We start from the raw sequence: 22655 nt of genomic DNA, 5'->3' as shown, positions 1-22655 counted from the left end.
ACAAACTAGTACAAAATATAGCTTGAAAAAGTGAAGAAATAATCTTTATGTTAAAAAATCATGGACTTGTGCTCTCACCAGAATGTCTAGTAATTATATAAAATATCCCCTAAAATATTTTTTAAAAAAAAGCATATTTGTTGTGATGGAAAATTTGAAGATTTTTTCCTACTTGGTAGAATTGTTATTTTTCCTTCTTCAAAGAAGCATTTGCTTGTTTACATTTTTGATAATTTTGGATTAGGTACTCAGTGTAAAATAGCAATTCTTAACTAAATTTGGGGCTTTAGTAATAGGTGTGTGAATCTAGATTACAGAAATCTGTCACCATTGATCTTGGGGGAAAGAGTTGCCTGTTATCAAGATGCTGTCCATCAATATAAATGCATATAGATAGCTGTATTTTAAAATAGAAATACAGCAAGTAAGAAAAGGCTAACAGCACTGCTCTCAGTAGTAAACAAAAAAAAAAAACCAATAAAAACAACAAAAAAAGAGCAAAAATGTTATGCACCATTATTTTAAAAATATTAATTCTTATTGGGAATCCCCCAGGAATGGAGGAATTTCAGAACAGAAATTTCAGAAGGAATCTGTCTTTTTGCCAAGATATTCATATCATATTCAGTAGTCACCTTGACCACCTCCCTAAACTCTGACCCTCCTTGTAAAATTTCTGTCTAGACTGGGATATTAGCAATTTGTTTAGTGGCGTAGCAGAGGTAGCTTATTGTGTACAGGTACCAACAGAAGAGCAACATCTGCATGGATAGATTTGTAACTATATTCCTCTATTGTTGGAACACTGGGGTCTTTCCAGCTGATGAATTTCAAACCTTCCTAGACAAAAAAATATCATTTTTCAGCCTTTGTTGATAGTAGATTATATAGGAACAAACAAGCAAGCTCAATGGGAAGCATATTTAAAATTACCTAGGCAGTGATTTTATTATTTAAATGGAGACTCTGTTTGAAACAATGGGGTTAAACATTATTATGATTGACCAACAAGTTGTCACAGTATTTGCTTGACATACTGCAGTTAGCGTGGTGCCCAAGCTGAGGTATGATCTTCTCTCCTTCATGAGGTAGTGTGTATTATGTGCTCTGCCTTCAAGTGCTAATTAGAACTTTTTGCATTTTGAATAGCCTAGATGACAATTGGTAGTCACTGATAAGTCTACTCTGGCCACTGATGAGTCTAGAGAAATACCTGCTCCCCAGTGTCAGAAGGCTATTGAATATATTTCCTGAATATCTTTCATGTTGGCAGATGTAATACATATTTATGATGTAATGTGGAAAAAAATATTTTTGGTTTGAAATTAGTAAAGACTTCAGAGATGAGAATGTCCAGGGATTTCTTGAAAAGAATATTTATTTACCCTACTTAATTTTCCCTTTAGTGTAAGTTTCCAGAAGCCTCTCCTGCATACAGTCTTTGCTTCCTACTTGAACTGGCAATTACAGCAGTGAGAATAAACTGGTTGCCAGTCTGATGTTCTTACATCTTTCACTATATACTGAGAAAAACTTCTTAAAGTGGGAGATTTTTTTGCAATAGCCAGACTATCAGCTGTCATTTAAAAATTTAAGTTCTAGACATAAATTATTGGCAGAAAAGTTGAAAATATGAACTAGAGTCAGATGAGCAATTAGAAAAATTTAAACCTTGTAGTTAAAACAAAATCTTCAATACAAATGTGTAAATGGTTGACAAGCTGGAGGGAAGGGATGCCATCCAGAGGGACCTTGACAGGCTTGAGAGATAGGCCTGTGAGAAATTTGTGGAGTTCAACAAAGCCAAGTGAAAGGTATTGCACATGGGTCAGGGCAACCCCAAACACAAATACAGGCTGGGCAGAGAGTGGGTTGGCAGCCGCTCTGAGAGAAGGACTTGGGAGTGTTGGTGGATGAGAAGCTCAACATCACCTGGCAATGTGCACTTGCAGACCAGAATCATATCCATATCCTGGGCTGTGCCAAAAGGTTTGTGGTCAGCAGGTCAAGGGAGGAGATTCTCACTTCTATTCTGCCCTGGTGAGACTGCACCTGGAGTGCTCTGTCCAAGTCTGGGGCCCCCACCATAAGAAGGACATGGAACTGCTGGTGTGAGTTCAGAGGAGGGCCGTGAAGATGATCAGAGGGATGAAGAATGTCTTCTACGAGGACAGGTTGAGAGAGGTGGGATTGTTCAGCCTGGAGGAGTCTCAATTGCTACATCTGGGGACACCTTATAGCAGTCTTCCAGTTCCTAAAGGCATCTACAGGAAAGTTGAAGAGGGGCTTTTTCAAAGATGTAGCGATGGGACAAGGGGGAATGACATTAAAATGAAAGAGCTTAAGTTTAGGATATTAAGAAGAGATAAAAGAACAAATCCTTTTCTGTGAGGCACTGTAACAGTTTCCTCAGAAAAGTTGTGGATGTCCCATTCCTGGAAGTGTTCAGGGGCAGATTGGACGGGGCTCTGAGCATCCTGGTCTAATGGAAGATGTCCCTGTACACAGCAGGGGGCTGGAACTAGACTTGTCTCTTCCAACCCAGGCCATTCTATGATTTTGTGAGTGCAGGCAAATCACCTTATTCTTTTCTCCTTGATTTTTCTACCCTGATTTTGTATAGCTGACTTAAATAAAGCCAAAGTCTTTTTATTGATGGGCTTCTCTGGCAGAATATGTATGTGTCACTAGAATACAGTTGTATCTTGTAGTATCTGTGAACATGTATCTCTTTGATCAATCTGTCATGTATATCGTATAAACTGTAACTTTTCATTTCTATGCCTATGAAGACTTGCACTATTTTTCAGTTAACCACAAATTCTCTTACAATAGCAGTAGAACAGCCCATAATTTAATGTTGAGGGATTTAATCACAAAATGAAAGTAATCCTGAATGAATCTTAAGAGAGAAACTGACAGCTTGAATGAGGAAAGATGGCATTTGCAGACTAAAAAAGCTTAAGATGAAAAAAACGTAGTATGATAGCATTTCAGAATACAAAAATGTTGCTATGGCAACTGTGTGTTCTCCATAGGCTCATCTTTCTAAGAAATACAATATGTGAAAGCATGCTACAAAATTCTGTGTATGATACAGACAACAGAGAAGAATGTTAATCATGATTCACAAGAAAACCTGCTGCAAAAACAATCTTTTGTACAAAGATGTGGGTGGTTTTGAATGATTGCTTAAGCTTCTGATGAACCAGATGTCACAAAAGATTTATCCATAAGCTATTCAAGTACCAGTTTAACCCTAAGTGATTTTCTTGTGTTCAGAAATACTTTTCTTGGAAGTATTAAAAATAGCTCCTTTGTCTTAGTTCCACAGGAGACTACTACTGGTTGTAAATAATCTAGGAGGAGACTTGTTTTTTTTCTGAATATAAGAGGAGGATATGAGTTGATAGGAACTGTGAGACAAGAAAAAACTCTGCTTCAAAAAAACATCTTTAAAGTTTGCTTTTCCCATCATCTTGCACTACAAGGTGGAAATAGTGAAATATGTGACTGGTCAAAACATGTGATGACATGGAGAGAACAGCACTAAGCTAAACAGCCTGAGGCAGTACGCCAGCATTTCTGGGTCAATATGGGTACACATCTGTTTGCAAACACAGAGAGCTCAACAGTATGCCAGGGATCCAGGATCCTGTAAAAATAGAATCAAATGGCAGAGATACTCACAAAAAAAAAGTAATTTAATTAAATCAAAAGAAATAAAATAAAACCTAGCACTTTGCTCTAAATTTCATTTTTTTTAAAATAGCAGGCTTATTTTAAGTTATATTTTAAAGACAGAATTCTGATGACTCATTGGTTCACTGATGAAACTCATTACCAAGTTTTAGAAATGAAGTTGTATTTTTCTGCTTCTACACAACATTAACACATGTCTAGATACAGGGCATCACATCTGTTCTGTATTCTCCTCCAAACAGATGCCAATTCTAGATAGTCTAGGAGGAAGGTGCAAAATTCCATATTTAGATGTGAGAGAATCTGCATGTTTATTCAAACTCATGTCACCAATTTATCTTTCTTTATTACTTAACACATTATGAATCATGTGGTTTGATTTTGTTTCATTTTCCCTAAGCCTGGATAGTGCTTCCAGTAGTAGCAATATTCTGTTCCTCTTTAAACCTTCCAGGGTTCTTGATCTCTACCTCTTTCTGTAATGTATAGAAACTTACAAGCAGAAAAAGGAAGCACTATGACATCAGAGAACACAGTGATCCATTTTGACATATCCTTTGATAAAAGTTGAGAGATTAATTCAGGAGTCACCACTGGCCTGAGATCAGAATACTTGTGTGTTGCCTCATTAGACCTGTGTTCTCTCCCAGCCTTTGGATCAAGGAGGATGGACCAAGCTCTGGCTGAACAAGGTAACAAGTATTGTGTGGCACCATAGACATCATAGCATGTGAACTCTGAAGTACATGAAAAGGATTAGAAATAATGCAGCCACATGTATATGTGTGTGAGTCTAAATGTGTGTGTGTATATATATATATATTTTTTTTTACTTTTTTTTTTCCCCAGACATGTATGATAGGTTATGTGATAAAGCACCCCTGCATCCCCACAAGTCACTGGGAGCAGAGTGAGGGGTGTGTTGCTGCCCAGGAGTGAGGGATAGATTGTGGATGCAGGGGGAAAGCATTTTGAGATGAAATAGGATTTATTATGGGATGTTAGAAAAGGAGAGGGGAGCACGTTGAAGACCTCAGTACACTCTGTGCCCGTGTGAGTGCTCTAGGTGTCTGTTTGATTCATGTGGCTGGGTGTGTGTATTGTTTGGGATGTGGCATGTACACGTGCTCTGTGTACATCTTCCTGCTGGGAATGTGTCTCCTCACTGCTCGTTGGGCCCAGGGATGTGGAACTGAGCAGCTGTGCCTCTCCCAGGCTCTCACATATAATTTTTCTCTAACTGTGCTTATGGACTTTGTAAATACCCACATACATGCAGGGTATGCATAAAGGTAATTGCAGTGCAGGCAGCAGCTAGTGCTCGGTTATACAGTGTGAATTTACCTGCTCCACAGAGGCTGGGTTCATATACCTGGTCATCCTGTGTATCCAAAATGTACAGTTCACTCATAACAGAGATATTGTTTCAGTATGCATTTGTAAAATGCTAGGTCATTAGATGATTTCTTAGGAAATTCACAGACACATCCTAGAGAATGAGAAAAACACTACCACACCATCAAACTGATCACAACATTTCAGGTGAGGCAAAGGCAGGGACTGGGATTCTGGCTACATGGACGAGGGATGTTGATAAGGGAGTCCTCCAACTCCAATGATTTTTTTTTCTTTGGAAATATCAGTCATTTGAAACAAGTAAGAATCACTGATTTTATGCTTACCTTTATTTTATTTATTTTGGGCTTCTCTTTCAATTTGTTGTCAAATGAAAACAGATTTTTTTTTCATGCATGGTGTTTTGTTTTTTGAAGATGAAGCAACAATTAAGCAAGATGTGTAAGGTAGGCATACATCATTCACTTAAAAATCTATGGTTGGAATAAGGAGAAAGCCTTCCAAAGAGGGGAGAGGAAGCAGAGAAGGCAAAAGGGAGGAGCAAGACAGTAAATTAACACATCTGAGAAAAAAAGGGCAGAAGTACCATTATCAGTCAGTTATGAAGAATCCTTCAAGATAAAGACAAAATATCTCTATGAAAGAATGGAGGAAAGATGCCTTGTAATGCATAGCTTATCCAGATGGACAACACGAGCATTGAAGATATGGACCAAAAATTGTTATGGAATAAAGTAGATCAGAGACTCTGTTAAGAAAACTAATAGATACAGCTAGAATACTGCAGGCCAGTTGTGAGGCAAAGGCTGGGGGAGGCAAAGCTAAGCCTCTGTAGTCACCAGCAGATCAACCACAGCACCAATCTTATTGACCTTCACCAAGCTACCAAGCTGCACCTGTACCTCCAGTTCATGCACTCTCAGGAGACAGTGGGATGGAGGCAGTATGTGAAAATTGGACACTAGGCTTAGCTGTGGCTGCAAAATGTATGCAACTATTGTTTTTCACCCAGATTTTAAACTGCTGCAGGGAACTGTACAGTTGAAATAAGCTGAAGAAAAAAATCCACACTCTTAGCACTGAAAGTAGGACATTAGACATATTTCATCTTGGCTTTTATTTTCAACTTAAAAAAAATTTAATAAATATATTTGTGCTGTCTATGAGCAAATTACTACAATAATACAGCAGATAACAAAATGGCATGTCACTATATCCAAAAAAAAGTTTAAGCTGCACTGATATAGAAGTTATATATATAAATATTTTGACAGTGAATGAATGAAAGAATGTAAATGAATGAATGAAAAGGTATATTTTATATTTAACTGCACACATACTGATTGGTTTTCATTAATCTAAGTACAGTGGTCTGGTGATAGTGGTAATTATATTTCAGTAAATATCTCAAACAGAATTAGCCCATAGGGTTAAAAGTGTTCTGGAATGCAGTTAAGAATAAATATTTACCCCAGAGCTTGCCTTTCATCTTTTGCATCAACTCAGTTTCTGTAACAAATCTCTCTGAACTGTAGTCAATTATTAACCTGGTATTATGTTAACCTAATTTGTGTAGTTTGTAGTCTTTATTTCCTTTGAAAATTTGTTCAACAAGTTTTTCTTAAGCTAGCTTTTAGTTTGGTCCAGTGTAAAAGCAGAGGTACGAAAATGGATTGTAAAAGTCTTTAGCCCATGCACTCAAATAATACTTAATTTGTTCATGGAAATTCTATTTTAACATGAAATTAATGGCAAGAACTATCACAAGCAGTAGTAACAAAAATGAATTTTAATTTGTGATACCTGTTTTTTGATTCGGTGTCCATTAGCAGATATACTGCAATTGTAAAACAACAACCTTTTAAAAAAACCACATGATTTGTCTTGCAATGGTTTAGATTGTAAATCAGATATCTTTTCGTATGTTTTTCTTGCTTACTGTTGACTATATTTGAGTTCTATTTTAGCTTGACCAGAACTCTTGTCTCATAGTCAAAACTGGATTCTGACTTGTTCAGATATGAATGTTTTCCTATCTGAGTTTGGTTTGAAATTCGGTACTGGAAATAAAATTGAGATCAAGATAGGATTTCAAAACCTATTTGCTTTTTATGTTCAATGTCTATAAACTCCATATTGAAATGCACTTACAGGGCTTTTTGAATAGGGCATCTTGGGAAAAAAGAAGTGTCAGTCTTCAGATTTGTGGCTGGCTGAAGCCAAGCATGAAAGAGGTGCCTCTCCATGCAGAAGTGTATGGTGCATAGAATCCATATACACATTTAGTCTGGGTTGTGCTTCCATGATGATTTTCTTCTGCCAAATTTTTAGCAGGTCAACTGGATCAATTATGAGCTTGAAAGTATTCAAAGGCAAGTCTAGAGTTCACATCAGTTTGTTGAAAAATCATTTTAAGTTGTAAAAGTCTTGTTCTGATGATTCATTCATTCATTTATTCATTCAAAAAACCTTTGTACCCTGTAGAAGTAATCAGTATTTTAATGCTTTTCTACTTTAGTCAAAAACTGATGTGTCTTGGAAAGATGTGTTGTGTAGATGACCTTTTAAGTGTCTTAGAAAAGAAGAAAATGCCATCAAAATTCTTCTGAGAATGTCTGCTGAATTACTTGGAAAATGATAATAGAAAACCAAAACCTAGTGTGGAGAAAGGAATCCACAGAAAATTCTCTGGGGCTTGCTGCTTCACCCCACTACAGTGAGCTGGACCACAGCTGCCAGTGGAGAGGATAGGATGGAGTCCGACCTGAGTTATTTCTGTAGGCTTGGAAGAACAGCATGGACTAGAACAATAAATTCAGAGCTAAAATTTCTCTGATGAGAACAAGTTGCAGGAAAGTAGCTGTGGGAGAACAGAAAAAAGTTAAGACCTAAAAGTAAGATAAATCATCTCTCTGTAAATGATTGGATATGTATTTTCCAGATAAGCCCTAGTCTGAATTACCATGGGCTGTTTCAGAAGATAAAGGAAGCCGGCAAACTGAAAGCCTTGACTGATTTGCTGAAAAATCCATTACATCTTCTATTGTATAGGCTTATGAGTGCAATGAGGGGAAAAAACAGAGTAGTAGTGGCACATGAATACATAAAGTACAGCTTTATACAGAATCACTGTCTCATATGCTAGAACATATCATCAGAGATGATGGCTTAACAGCCAGGTAGCTTGTCTGGGATCTATGTCCAGCATCAGCATGACAGAAACAAGCCAGTGTCGGAGTCCTGATTCATGGCTGAAGGCAGCCAGTGTGCCTTAGACTACAGACTTAAGGAACAGACTTGTGGATTGCCATCATGAAAAGTTAAATCAGAAGTAATAATTGTAAGTCAAGCAGGAGTTATTTCAGTACCATATTCAAAGTAGTGACCTTGAACATTTCTTTTCAGAATCACAGATGGAAATTGCATTATACAGCTGCAGGTAACCTGGATGAAGAGATTGCTATCGAAAGCACCAGTGTAAAGCATACATCAAACTCAATAGTCAGACTGATGGTTTTTTTGAAATTATTGGATTTATATAATTTCTTCAAATACTTTTAAAAATCTCAGAATAGGCTGGTGTTTTCACACTTCCTTTTTAAACAAGCCTCCTAAGAGGTGTGTGAAGATTAAAATCCTTATAAATCTGTTAATAATTTATGGTTGTTTGAACTTGGAATTGTTGATCCTGGAGGTGAATCTGTGAAGAAGAGATCCGTGGACCAGACATGCCAATACGCTCTGCCATGAATTAAGCTCATAAGATACACTATATTTATAGGACAAGTGTTGACAGGAATGTGCATGTTGGAATAGAAGGAAGACACTACCGTTTGCAGAAAGAGTGTTACATTTTTATAAGCACATGGACCTTATACCAGGACCTCTGCAGCACTGCTTATTCTGTTTGGGTAACCTGGGATCTGCTGTGCATTCTCAGCTGCCTGTACTTGCACTTGAATTACTGCTCTTAGAGTACAGCAAGAGAGGGGACAGTCAGACAAAGGCATGAAAACAAACTATTATGCCCAGCTGTAAAGGTTACGTGGATTTACTCCTACATAACAGTTAATGTGGTGAAAGATAACATTATGAGAAGATGAACTCGCCTAGTGTTTCATGTAGGATGAGTGTCTTACATGGTTAACATTTTCAGAACCCACTGGCTCTGGCTGGCCCACTTTATAGCTTTTATTTTTATATATACATGCAATCTATGACAGATAAACACTATCTCTCCTGAGAGCTCAGGGTAATACCTCAGACCTACAGCCCTCTTTAAACCATTAAAGACTACAGTCTATAAAGGTCTTTGACTAGCTTATTTCAGAACACATGCAACTTTCTTGCACCTCTCTGTGGAGAACAGAGGTGAGAAAGCAACAGAAGAAGATCCTCTACACATTTACTCTGTGGTTTGCAGTTCTCTGCAGGAAAAATCTGGGTTTGCTCCCAGAATTCATCTCTCTTCCTACTCAGTGTAAAGAGTATCATTGCAGCACAGCTGCACTGCACGACACTACATTTTTTTCCCAAGCTACAGAGACAAAGCCTTTGTTGCAATTTGAGCATAAAGAAGGCAAAAATAAAAATGGAAGAGAACCCAGAGAAATTAACCTTTTTGATGTTAATTACTCCACAGAAATACTTGCTTACAACATTACATACAAATTTTCAGGTATTAACTGTAAGTTACTTACATAATTATTCTGAAGCTTGTTAACAAAAGACACTGCATTCTGTTGACTTTCCACAGAACATCTAACTCACATTAGATCATTTGTGTGGAGAGTTTTTTGTGTCTCCATTTCAAAACACTGTGGTCTGGGGTTTTTTTTTCTACTTTTCAAGGTGTAAAATCAAGTACTCCTACTCTTCTGGCTTACTGACTTATACAGTATTTCTTCAGTTCTATGACTGCCTGGCTGATGTGCTCCAGCTCACCTCATGAGACTCAGTTTGTTCATTACAGCCTGATGGTAAATTGAAGGGTCATTATGGGTCTTTAGAAGGTAATTTTTTGGTAACTTTAATTGACAAAGTTTGCTTGTGAGCCACATTGTGCTTATGACCACAAGATAACTGCCAAGAAAGTAAAAAAACTGAAGAACAAGTTGTGCCAGCTACTATGATGACAAAGGTCACTGCTTATGACTTAATTATATGAAATACTGAAGCATAGTGTCTATCTGTTCTCTGATGGGAAAGCACTGCTTTTAAGTAGTGTATTCATTCTAATTGAGGTATTAAGGAGGAAGACTGAAACAACAAAAGTTTCTGAAATAGAAAAGATTCTGGACCACATTAGATAATTGCCGGGGAAATGTTAGTATGGGAACTGAAATGTTTGTTTGGTTTATTCCGTTAACATAACTTATTGCAAATGCCAAGGGACAATGGGGCTGAGTTATGTCAAGTCCTTTTGAAAGCACGTCAGAAGATAAATGCTGCTAATGTGTTGTTTTATGAATACCATATCTCATTATCCTGAGGGAAGTTCGAGATAGCTGTATTTAATTTATGCTGAGATTGGTGCTCAGTGAGTAACCCCAGCTGAGCCAAAGGTAAACTGAGTTCCCATTGACTCATTTCTATGACTCAGCCCACAACCACATGCTTATTTCTACCCCCACTAGCTAGAGGACTTGTTTACTTGGGATCAGCATTTAATCAGAGAGGACACTAAAGTGAACAGACTCTTAATATTTCCTGCTCCATCCAAAAACTGGAAGTATTATTTTTTTAGCCTTTTCTAAAATAAGATAATTCAAGTTACTCATGGATTGTCTGAATCTACAGATAACTTAGCCTTCACATAGCTCTAAAAATGCCTTTCCCAGAACACTTTCTCTCTCTGTAGTCTAATATTTAAATTTTAATTAAAACGGATCTTCTGATTAATTACTTTTTTTTTTTAGCTTGCTTAGACTTTTCTGCAATTATAGCTCCTACAATGATTCATTGAATTTCTCTTTTTCCTACCCTTTTGTAATTACTCTGTTTGAAGGTTGCTGTCTGTGGGGATTATAGACAAAATTTGATTTTATAGGTGGGGTTTTTAAAGACTAGACCATGCACACTCTCAGTGGGTGCACCTGCATTTGGAGTGCTGCACAGAAAAAAGGACAAATTCACACCCTCTTTCCCAGCAATGATGTTCATGTTTCCTGGTCCTAAATGTGTGATGTGGATGTGCAGAGCACTAAGTGCACCCACACTGCATCTCTAGCCTTCTTATTGGCATCTTGTGCACAGCTCCAGCCTGCTTTCACCCAAAGCAGAACCTCCCGAGACTCACTTCTAGACTACTCCAGAGCATCCCATGAGACTTGGAGTACAGACCTAATAAAGATTCACAGCAAAAATAACAGCCTACTCATGTGCTGTAATACATTTGGACCAAGCTGGGTAGCTAGGACAGGAGTCACAGAAGGAGTTAAATACCTAAACATAACAGATTTGAATTTTAGGAGCTATTTTCGAAATTAATGAAGACATACAAATTGTACCCTATCACTGAGTAAGAATATTTGAAGACTGGGAGAGTACACAGAGAAGCATCATCTGCACTGGCTCAGCTCTTCTGCATTTTCCTGGGCACTGACATTTGGCTGATGCTGAGGACTGGATCTTGGCAATCAGATCCATCAACATTTCAGCTATCTGTTTTGATAAAGCCCCTTCAAACCAAGGAGGCCAAGAACAGTTTCTGCCTCCCAGCTGATTGCTTTTACAATTATTTTTTGGGGAATGAGGCATGTGCTATCACCAGCCATTGAATTTTTCAAAGGTCTTAGCTTCTTTCTGTCTTTCAAAAGATTTATTTTCTTTCATTAAAAAATATATATACTCCCCCGCACCCTTCACTGACTTTTTTAATCCTAAATTATTGACCTGCAGTGGATGGGGAAGCCTGATTCAGACATCTAAGATGTGGAAAATATTAACAGTTCAGCTCTAAATGATAATTTTATTGTTTCCTTGAAAACAAACACACTGAGGCTTTGTGGGCCAGAGTTGAACTAACATGGTTGGGATTTCAGTCCTCTGTAATAGCCATAGCTCTGTAAAACTTGAGGCCTGCAGGGAAGGCAGCCTCCTATTTTCTTTGACAATTTTTATTTTCAGTTTTGCCAAAGCAGTCTTAGACTACTGCTCAGTCATAGAGAAATAAAAAATAAGCAAACAGATGCCTATGCTAAACAGTGCTACTCTTTTGCAGTACCATGATTTTTATTTAAAACATGCGTTATTCTGTAGAAGGACAGGGTGGGTGGATGACTGAGGAGCTGTAATGGCAACTTTGGAAGAGATATTGGAACAAACAACTGGTTTTGGGGAATGGGGGTTATGACTGAAACTGCCATTGATTTGCCTAAAATACAGCAGAAAGGCATACAGTTTTAAAAGTGATTAATCTAAAATTGCTTTAGGATGGGTTTTTTTAACATTTTACCATGCTGCCTACAGAATTAGTAGGAGGATATGTTACTAATTTACCATCTACAGATCTAATAACTCACACCTAGGAATGTGACTCTATTTTGCTTTGCAAACAGAATAACCTCAATTACCTTGGAAAGTGTGTTGTAGCAAACTCTCTGAGCTGTGCAGGTATCTCCTGTATTTGTTTAGTTCATTTAACATTATATACATATAAATACACATGTGTGTATGTTATATATAACAGGAGAACCCACCTGGTCAACATGTGGGTTAAAGACATTGGCAGAGTTTTGTCTTTTTTGACCATAAGGCAGTCAGCACCAGGCCTGCTGGACACAGATGGGATCTACCTGTCTAAAAGGGGGGAAAAGGATTTTAGCCTGGGAGCTGGCAGTGCTGACTGAACAGGCTTTAAACTAGGTTTGAAGGGGAAAGAGAGTAAGACCAGGCTCACTCGAGATGAGCCTGTGTGAAGGAATGCTGGTGTTGGAGGTGACATTGACAGCCCAGCTGAAGTGCACCAATTCACCCAGCATGGGTAACAAACTATGGAAGCCATTGGCAGCAGGAAGCTGTGACGTAGTTATCATCATAGAAATGTGGGGGGATGACCGGGGTGCTGCAGTGGATGGCTACAAGCTCTTCAGAAGAGATAGGCAAGGAAGGAGAGGCCGTGGGGTGGCTCTGTGCATTGGGGAGGGTTTCCGCTGTACAGAGCTCAGGGACAGTGGGGATGAGGCTGAGTGCCTGTGGTGACGATCAGAGGGATGGCCAGCAAGGCAGAGATCCTGCTGGGAATCTGTTACAGACCACCCAACCAGGATGAAGTGAAATACTCTATCAGTGGATGTTTCATGACCTCTAGCCCTTGTCCTTGTGGGAGATTTTAACTTGCCAAGTGTCTGCTGGAAGCACAGCACAGTGGAGAGGAGACAGTCTAGGAGGTTCCTGGAGAGTGTGGAAGGTAACTTCTGACACAGCTGGTAAGGGAACCTACCAGGGCATGCCCTTCCAGACCTGCTGTTTACAAACAGAGAAAGGCTGTGGGCGATATGGTGGCCAGAGACCATCTTGGGCACAGTGATCATGGAATCAGTCACAGAGTTTTTGATTCTTGATGAAGTAAGGAAGGGGGTCAGCAAAATACTTGGACCTTAGATTTCCAGAGGGTGAACTTTGGCCTGTTCAGGAAACTGGTTCAGAGAGTCCCCTGGGAAACAGCTCTTAGTAACAAAGGGTTCCAGGAATGCTGGACATACTTTATGGACTAAATCTTAAAGGTGCAGGAGCAGGTCATCCCTATCTGTCAATAGACAAGACAGTGGGGAAGAAGACCATCCTGGCTGAACAGGGAGCTTTCAATGTAATTCAAGGGTAAAAGGTGAGTTTATGACCTTTGGAAGGAGGGGCAGGCAACTCAGAGCGAGTACAAGGATGTTGCTAGGTCATGTAGAGAGAAAATTAGACAGCTGAGCTAGAAGTCAGTCTGGCTTCTGCTGTGAAAGATAATAAAAAGTGTGTTTGAAAATACATTAACAACAGAAAGAGATACAAGGAAAATCATCATTTGTTGGACATGGGGGCGAGGGGGGGAAATTGTCACCAAGGAAGAGGAAAAGGCTGGGTTGCTTGATGGCATCTTTGCCTCAGTTATTAACAGAAGGTCCAGTTATCCTCAGGGCAGCCAGCCCTGGTAGACAGGGATGGAGAGCAGGATAGACCCCTGCAATCCAGGAGGAAGTAGTTAATGACCTGCTGTGCCACTTGGACAATCACAGGTGTATGGGACTGGATGGGATTCACCAAGGCGTACTGAGGGAGTGGAGAAAGAGCTCACCAAGCCACTCTCCATCATTTATCATCAGCCCTGGTTAACCAGGGAGGCCAGGTTGTGATGTCCATCTACAGGAAGGGTTGGAAGGAGGAGCCAGGGAACTATCAGCCTGACCTCAGTGTTGGGGAAGCTCATGTAATAGATTACCTTGAGTGCCATCAGGCAGAACATACAGGACAACCAGAGGATCGGGACAAACACTGGGCTAGCCAGTGTGGGTTTAGGAAAGGCAGGTCCTGCTTGACCTCCTGATCTCCTCCAATGACCGGGTAGCAGGCTAAGGCTACCCTTTGTAGCATGGTTCGTAGGTTGATAGCTGAGAGCTTTTTTGCAAGCCCAGCCATGAGTAGCAGCTGTCTGTGATGTGCTCTGAGTTCTCTGAACTGATCTCACCTGAGCACTGTGGGCTGGCAGTGGTGGCTCTCTGTTGGGTACCCATTCCACTGCCATTTAACAGCAGCTCATCATGTGCTGGCACCTCCACCACCCTCTAAATAGTCCTGAGGCTTCTGTGGCTGTTGGTTTTGGTGCACAGAGCTGCATCTGAACAGGTGGGTACCTGGTGTTTGATGCTTGCAGTGCCCTCATGGGTTTTGCTTTACTGAGAAATAAACTACTTGTGAGCTAATCCTACTTTGCTCAGTTGTAGGAGCCAAAAGCAACAGTAAGTGTGAGCTTTGAATATCTCAGAGGTCTCCTTTTGATTTGGCAACTGTTATTCCTATATGAGTTGCTATTTGTTTGTGTTATTTACTCACAAGTTTCAGTATATTGATCTGGGAAAAAGCAAAGGAAAAAAGTTGTGTGATTACAGCTGTTCTACAGTAGAACAGCAAAGAAGTGTTTTGTTTTGCTTTAGATTGGTTCTGTAGACTGAAATTAATGAATGGAATGGAAGATAGGCATGATCAGCAAGAAATGTTTCTTTTCTGCTGCTTTCTTTGCATTTTTACTCTTAAAAAAGGCTGTAGAAATTATCATTAACCTTTTAATTTAAAAAGCCTTAAACTAGAAATGTATTATATATTTAATTTGGCTTCCACCAAGAATGAAACTTAAAAAGATGCCAGTTATAAATTATTAAGAGAAATAGTTAATTAGCAATTCGCTCTTTTGGAAATGGTTTGCTTAAATGCATATGAAAATAACAATTATGCTTCTTAGACACATGATTGACTTCATTTTTTTATTGGCTAGTCCCATGAAGATAAGCAATCTATGTGAATACTTACTTTCATTTTCTTCATTGCTCTTATCTTATGTAAATAAAATAATTTAAGGAGATAATTAATCTTCTCAAAAAATAATTTATCACACTGTTTCAGCAGTTAAACATTGTGAACCTGGTCAAATGCATATAATTGAACTGAACTGTAAATAAATATACAGTGCCTCCTTAATATCTTTCTCATGAATAAAATATAGACTATGCTGTGCTAGTAAAGGGGACAGACCTCCTCGTCAACTGTTCTCAACTTGCAAAAGAGGTGTCCAAGGTTATCCTACAGATTTATATAAAGTCTAATTTTGAATAGATTTTTCCTACCCAAAAACTAATCTTTCCAGTAAACATGACTGATTTGTTTTCACTGATTAGTTACTGTGTGAATGATATCTTGTCTGTATTTACTGTGTTCCCACTATATTGGGGTGGGGTGAGGAGTCAGAAGGGGATTGTAGAGCTCTTGCCTTAGCTACTGTCATAGCCCTTTTTAAGTGAATATCTGACTTCATTCAGAATTTCTTGCTGTCTTCAGTCTGTTACTAGATTATCTGAAGAGTAGTATGAAGCCATTGTAGTTGGTCTGTTCCACACCTGAGCCTTCACCTGCAAGGTGCCTTGACTCACTTGGCTAAGATCAGCCATCCTGAAATCAGGGACAGTTCCACTGCAGGTCATGAAGTGACACTCTCACTTTTCTTTCTCCTCCATATTGAGAACCCTCTTAGCAAAATCTTGGGTAGGCTGATGTTACAAACATACAGAAACAACCACTGAACCAGTAAACCTCCACATCTGACTGAGGATAAGTATCCTTTGCATTGGGAGGTGTGACTTCAGCTTCAAGGCAGCTCAGATGCCCAATAAGCACGTAGCTGGGATCACAAGTAGCGTGGGGCAGGCTGCCCATTTGGAAAAATTTCTGACCAGGTCTCTACCACCTTCAATGAACTTGATACCACTGCTAAAGTTAGCTAGCATGTAATCACACAAAAGGCAATCATTCTTTTATCTGCATCTACTTGGCAATGAGAATGAAAGTGTTACTTGTCTTTATTCCTGTCTTCTTTGATACCTCAAGTCACAAAGGCTTACATTCTCACAAACTACCCCCAGCCTGACAATTCTCAAGCAGCAGACAGATAAAAGGCACACTTGGGTTGGCATTTCTGTTATGTTTATCAAGTGGGAATTCACTAGACATAGTTTACTCATGGGAATATCTGGGGTCATTTAACACTACAAAAAAAACGAGTGACAATCACAACACTGTTGTCAGCATCTGGTTTTCATAAAGTGTCTATACTGTATCTTCTAGCAGTGGCAGAACACTACCTCTTCTTTTTTCCTCCTTGTCTCGCCTAACAGCTGTATAACATTTTTGAGGGTTATTTTCCACTAGAAAACAGACAATCTTCAAAACTAACAGCTCTTTAGACTGTGTCCTCTCTTTTTTTTTTTTTTTTTTTGTAAATATAGCATAGCACTAATCCCTGCCTGAGTTATTTTTCATTACAACAGTGAAAGACTAATATAGAACTTTGTGAAGTTAAGTAGAATCTGGTGAGTCCCTGACTCATATCTTGAAAACAATACTGTGAATTTTAATATTCATCATTAGTAATGAATTTTCATGGTGGAGGACTGAGTCTTGTAGATTATTACAAAATATTTGCAAGGAGGGTTAATAGCTTACATTAAGCCAATGATACACTTGGACAAAGACAAACAAGTTCTGGACTTTTAAGCCTTTTTCCAGTTCTAAAAAAACATTGCTTATATTTGTTGCAAACATTGTTGGTAGAACTGTGCAATATTCTGCAATAGTTCTGAAGACTACTTGTGGTTTTATATGTTGCCTTTTTTTTTTTTTTTTTTAATTCAGATGGATTCTAACTTATTAGGTGGCTTGAAATAAAGAAGATAACTGAAAAGGGAAAATATACTGCTTTTAAACTGTTATGGAATACTTTTCCCAGCACTGATATATTCATTTCACACATTGTATATAAAATATGATTTATTTTTACAGACTCTTCCTCAAATTTTTGCATTAGTGTATTCTTTTCTAAGTGCCTTTTATATATTTGTTGAATATCATAATGTGTCTTCCCTGAACAGATGGTGTTGTTGAGTGCACAGCCAAGTTTTTTAGCATCTGTGAGAATGAGAAGAAACATACTGTCCTGAGATATCCATAACCCACACACAAAGAACCAGTATATTAAATGAAATGGATAGAGACAAATCTTTGGTTTTAAATCAAGAATTCATTCTATGAGATTTTGAACCAAGGTTATCACTGATAAAAAAACTGTGGCTGAGTCTGTGAAACGATCCTGCCAGACACTGATGATGGGTTAGGTTAATGAGGAAAATGATGGTGTGAGCAAACATGCCCATTTCTTTCTTGCAGAGAGGTAGGTACATAGACGTGGTGATCTGTTATGTCTTGGCTGACAAGTGACATGTCATTAAGCTGTGGTAACTTAGTTACTTTCAATTATTTGCCCATAAAGTTCATGCAGATGCAGCTTGCTTTAGAGGAAAAGAGGACCTAATCAACCAAGTGTCCACAGGAGAATTCACTTCTCCAGGCTCCCCTTAATACTGGTAAAACCCAATGAAAACATTGTTTACACAGGCAAGTTTTCTAGAACTGTAATCAGAAAAAAACCCCGAAATGTTTACAATGCATCTAGTTTTATGGCTAAATTTTCACTGTATCATGCCTGAAAAGAAGCAACAAACCCCCTAATAGGCTAGAGGTTGGTTGTTACTATTGTTCTCTATTATCAAGACAGTAAAGAAAGGTCATTCATTGTACAAGTGGTTTTGTCTCAGTCATTCTATGTGTTCACTGTTACTAAACTTTTCAATGCATATGTGCAAAACTGGAGAACTACTTTTTAATAAAATATTTTTAATACAGGCACTGAGTAAACAACCTTTGAATTTTGAGTTTGCTTTTTGAAAATGTGAAAGCAGCACATAACATCTGCAACTTATTTATCCATGCAGAACTAAAACATTGTTCCTTTTAGGTACTTAAGAAACTATTACAGTCAGTCCAGAATGTATAAGTAGTAATGGAATAACTATGTGATTTTTTCTCTGTTTAAGGCAAAGCATGAGTTTAGAGCAAAGGTATGTACATAATCCTATCAAGTGTTGCTTTTAAAGAGGAAAAATTCCACTGTGTAAAATCCTCAAATATCTTCAGCACTTTTCTTTTAAGGTCACCTTGATAAACCATTGATATGTAAAGTGATTAGTGCTAGTTTTGCTTTTACCGATTGCTGTGTAATTTTTAATCAACACTTCATTGTATGAAACTTAAAATCTGATTTGGACATTTTCTCACTGTACTTCACAGAATTCACTGGGCTTTATTGCTATAAGGGAAACTGAGATTAAGAGTTAAAATAGATTTTTCAGTGAGGAACACTGCATACTTTTTCTGTTCTGAGCAGAAGTATCATGTTTACTGCTTAGACACACAGCCACCAGATTGACGAGGGTGGTATAAAAACTTCCTTGAAAGAAGCACACCTTGATGTCACTGCCTCAAAAGCAGTGACCTGTGTTTTGGGATTATATAACACTGATGTAAACACTACATACCAGAAGAGCAGAGAATCTTATTTTAAAATGCCTTTCCTCAGCAGCTTTCAAAATCCAGTGTCTCTATGTGGCATATAGAATCACAAGGTTACAGAAAATGCTGAATTGGAAGGGACCTCCAAGGATCATCCAGTCCAACTCCTGCCCCTGCACAGAACCATCTCTAAGAGTCACACCATGTGCCTGAGAGCACCGCTCAAATGTTTCTTGAACTCTGGACACTGGTGCTGTGACTCCTTCCCTGGGGAGCCTGTTCCAGTGCCTCATGTTTTATGTGATAGCTTCTGTTGTGGATTGACCCTGGGTGGATACCAGGCACTCAGCAAAAGTGCTCTATCACTCCCCTGTTCAACTGGACAGGGAAGAAAAAATATAACAAAGGTTCAGAAGCTGACATAAGTTCTGGGAGAGATCACTCACCAAATACTGTCCTAGGCAAAAGTGACTCCACTTGGGGTTATTAATTGAATTTATTACTAACAAAATCAGAGCAGGATAATGAGAAGTAAAGTAAATCTTAAAAATGCCTTCCTCTCACCCCTTCCTCCTTCCAAAGTTCTACCTCCCATCAGGAGCACAGAGAAATGGAAAATGAGGGTTACACTCAGTTCATCACACATTGTTCCGCCGCTCAAGGAGAGGAAGCCTTTTACTACTCCAGTGTGGGGTCCCTCCCACAGGAGATAAGTCTCTGTGAATTTCTCCAACATTAGTAGAGAAGGCAACAGTTCTCCACGAACTGCTCCACAGGGTCTCCCAAGTCCTGCCAGGAGATCTGCTCCAGCATGGGCCCCTGTCTCCATCAGTCTGCAGGTCCCTGCCAGGAGCCTGTTCCAGCACAGGCCTCCCATGGAGTCACAGCCTCCTCTCAGGCACCCACCTGCTCCAGCATGGGGCTCCTCCATGGGCTGCAGGTGGATGTCTGCAACCTCATGAACCTCCATGGGCTGCAGGTGGATGTCTGCAACCTCATGAACCTCCATGGGCTGCAGGTGGATGTCTGCACCCCCATGAACCTCCAGGGGCTGCAGGTGGATGTCTGCACCCCCATGAACCTCCAGGGGCTGCAGGGCACAGCTGCCTCACCATGGACTGCACCAGGGCTGCAGGGGAATCTCAGCTCTGGTGCCTGGAGCACCTCCTGCCTCTCCTTCTCCACTGACCTTGGCATCTGCAGGGCCGTTCCTCTCACATATTCTCACTTTGGTCTTCTCTGTCAATAACAACATCTGCACTATAACTTTTCCTCAGATCACAGAGGCATTACCACCATTTCTGATTGCCTTGGCTTTGTCCAGCCCAACATCCATCCTGGAGCCAGCTGGCACTGGCTGTGCCAGACATGGAGGAAGATTCTGACAACTTCTCACAGAAACCACCACTGTAGCCCCTCTCTACCAACCTTGGCCACGCAAACCCAAAAGAGCAGGGATTCAGTCAGATGTCAGAATAGTTTTCAAATATTGTCTTAGTATCTCTAAAATTAGTATTTTCATACTTGAAAAGAATTCAGTGTTCCAAGATAACGTTATTTATTTACACATGCAGTGTACCACAATATAATTAGTGCTTAATGGCACTTACAGGTAAGTGCTAACATGCTAAACATTCTAAAGTACTTTCTGATTCAAACGAGGGTTCAGAGAGCAAATACATAACAAACCGACACTGATTACTGATTCTGTCTGACATGGAGTTTTAAGATTTTTTTTTTTTTGTCAATGAAAACATGAAGTGACACATTCAGAAACAGTTTCTCTACTAAAAGCCCACATGAGGATAATCTTTTTGTTTCTAAAGCAAAACGTAAAATACACCCCCAAATTAGATTATTGCAATGAAAACACAAGTATCTAGCTACATTGGTTTTTACATTAACAACACTCCCTAAGATCTAACTTAAATGAAAAATGAAGGAAAAGCTGTTTCATACATTTGAGTTATCAACATGTACCTCACACTTGGTTATTTCTTTTTTTTTCTATGACTCTCAGGTTTTGAAATGATTTTAAATCCAATTTTATTTAGTCTCATCCTAACTAGGCATCCTACTTAATCATGGGTGTTCATCCCTGCTAGTGGAAAATGCTGAAGAAGGATTCAAGTAATTCCTACCAAAAAAACCCCAGATATTAACGAAAGATAGCTTATTTAGAAGAAGGGTTTTACAATTTATCAAAAATCTAAGAAACAGCAGGACGAAGTTTGTCCAGAAAAGTCTAAGGTTCCCTCTGAGCTCTGATGAATTTAGTCCAGAGTTAACCAGAAAACTTCTGATTCAGGAGAAAAAAGGATGAATTAGGGCTACTTCATGTCAGCAGAATCCCAGAAACCTTGGGATTTTTACAGAAAAGTCTCATTTTATAATGTGTATGCTTTGTACTCTACTATCTTTTTCCTTACCCATTTAGTAAGAAAACCTTGACTTGCAAGCATGGTAAATCATAATTTGGAGAGCTAGCTCAGCAATTGTTTTTATGGACCACTAATTATAGCATGGTTCCACGCACAATTTCACACTGCTTTCTGCAGTTAGTCACTTGCAAAGTTGTAATGTCCTGTACCTTAAGAAAATTTAGCTCCTCAAGTGCAAATAGTTACTTCTAGTTTCTAAGTATAATCTTATACTTTCACACTATTTATTCATAGAACAAATATAGAAATTAACTCTACACTTCCGAAGACTGGTAGGCTGTTCCATAGTAGGATTTACCATTGGTATTAACTGTAAATTGATTTTGTCCATTAAAATAAAATTTTTCATTGAAATGAAATGAAATGAAATGAAATTGAATTAAATTAAATTAAAATGTTTTGAAGTCTTCTGAATACTATTTTTGCATCTTACAATAAAATCTACATGTGTGCTTAAAGGAGATGTCTATAGTAATTGATTTCAGACATAGTTGAATCAGATTTCTTGTGGAGGCACTGGGGATAGTGGCTCCTCAGAAGGCACTTTGTAGTTCTTTGGTCTGGAAATACCTTTTGGAAGACTTCCCAACCCCCAGCCAGCAACAGCATAATCAGAATTACTCCTCCACCTAGGATATTTTTTATACCCATAAAATATCACATCTTCTCCAGCCCCAGAAGAAGAGCTTAACAAAAGCAACTGTAACCTGTACCTACCCTCAGGTTTTCCACAGTTGAAATAAAGACCATGAAAAGAATAACACCACCTGGCAAGAACCCATCCACTGTGTTTTTCTCTCCTTCAACTATTGAAACTGCAAAGTGAGGTCCTATTTTTAAAATTAATCTTGGGATGGAAGAGGTTAAGCATCAAGAAAACTTAAAATATCTGAGAAATCTATCTAGTTTAAACTTTGTAGAGTAAATCAGAGCATTCTGATTTACACAATGTGTGAAAATGAAATGACCATTTCTGTAATAAAATTTCATGCTCCCAAATATGATATGAGAAGCATTCCTTCTGCATGAAGACAGTTTATCTAAATAAATGGCTTT

General features: G+C 38.8%; 1 long non-coding RNA gene across 5 annotated transcripts in view; it reads right to left on the bottom strand.

Moving 5' to 3' along the window:
- Nucleotides 1-22655, bottom strand: part of LOC125320063 — a 111105-nt gene that overhangs the window by 30973 nt on the left and 57477 nt on the right. The window lies entirely within an intron of this gene.

Source organism: Corvus hawaiiensis, chromosome Z (genome assembly GCF_020740725.1).
Source record: "Corvus hawaiiensis isolate bCorHaw1 chromosome Z, bCorHaw1.pri.cur, whole genome shotgun sequence".
Taxonomy (NCBI): domain Eukaryota; kingdom Metazoa; phylum Chordata; class Aves; order Passeriformes; family Corvidae; genus Corvus; species Corvus hawaiiensis.
The sequence above is the reverse complement of the archived record's forward strand: the minus strand, read 5'-3'. Positions and strand labels throughout refer to the sequence as shown.